At 36.1% G+C, this 1,346-nt stretch overlaps 1 non-coding gene across 1 annotated transcript; it reads right to left on the bottom strand.

The window, feature by feature from the left end:
* Nucleotides 1–708: 708 nt before the first annotated feature.
* TRNAL-AAG (transfer RNA leucine (anticodon AAG)) lies at nt 709–790 on the bottom strand. The gene has a single exon. It is a non-coding gene; the product is annotated as a tRNA-Leu (tRNA).
* Nucleotides 791–1,346: the final 556 nt, after the last annotated feature.

Genomic DNA, 1,346 nt, shown 5'->3' with positions numbered 1-1,346 from the left:
AGTGCGTTTTAAGAAAAGCGTATTTAAAGAATTTTTTTATATTTTTTTCAGTCTTCCTTTCTCTTATCAGAAAGTTGGTCGGTGCTCTGAGCTTTTAAGTATATTTTTATTAATTGTGAAATTTTTGTCTTTTTATTTTTTATGACTTAACAAATTTTAGGTTCATTCCTAACTTGTCTTATTTATTAACAGATTCCTAGATGTAATAATGTTTGACGAAACGTCGGAGTAAAGAAAAGACAAAAGTTGAAATTGGCCTGTTTCCATAGTTCACCTGGCTTTGATATATATATATATATATATATATATATATATATATATATATATATATATATATATATATATATATATATATATATATATATATATATATATATATATATATATATATATATATATATATATATATATATATATATATATATATATATATATATATATTATTACACACACACACACACACTTAACTATTTTACACCGCTCGACATATGAATGCTGAAACTAATCAAAGCTGGTTCTGGCTAATGGTTAGATGGGTTACCAAGGGTACCAACAAAGGTATGCCGAACGCCTTCGGTGCATATCGCCCTTAGATCATCCACTGAGCAGAGGCGCTAGAGTAATGACCTCATAAAGAAACCGGCCGAAACAAAGGAATGATAACGCCTTCTTATTGACCTCCTCGTAATTAGAACTTTAAAATATTCATGGCAGCGGTGGGATTCGAACCCACGCCCCCGAAGAGACTGGTGCCTTAAACCAGCGCCTTAGACCGCTCGGCCACGCTACCGTTGCACCGCCAGAGTATATATATTTTTTCGACTATACATCTTTTTCTTCCCTGACAAGGTGTGTGCGTGTGTTTGGGTGTATGTATACGCATGCGTGCCTGGGTAAATCTCTTTATTCATTTACCTTTCGTATTTAATTGCAGGAAAAACCGGGAGAATTTTATACAGTTTGGTAATTCCTTGTACAGTTCACATTATATATCTTTTCTTCCCTCAGAAATCGAGACAGTAGCAACAAGTGTTTGAAAACCAGGGCTTATCTCAAAACCAATTTACTTTCCGGTTTAGTGCAGCTTCTACGCGCTTTTATCGAATGTTTTCAGCTCACGTAGTGCCAAGGTGATCTTGCGTTCCTCTACCCCCCCCCAACTCCCCTCCTCTCCCCATGTCCCTCCCCCTTCCAGTGCATTTTATGCAGCCAAAAAACGGCGGCATTATGGATTTCAACCACCCGCTCTATTTCTTTTTTCTTGTAACTATTTTTCTTGCAGTTTACTACAGTAGTCTTACTCTGTAGCCCTGGAAGTCTTTCTTCGAACCGAACTCGCATCCCCA

This window comes from Macrobrachium rosenbergii, chromosome 9 (assembly GCF_040412425.1).
Source record: "Macrobrachium rosenbergii isolate ZJJX-2024 chromosome 9, ASM4041242v1, whole genome shotgun sequence".
Lineage (NCBI taxonomy): Eukaryota > Metazoa > Arthropoda > Malacostraca > Decapoda > Palaemonidae > Macrobrachium > Macrobrachium rosenbergii.
Note: the sequence above shows the minus strand (reverse complement) of the source record. Positions and strands in the feature narration are given on the sequence as shown.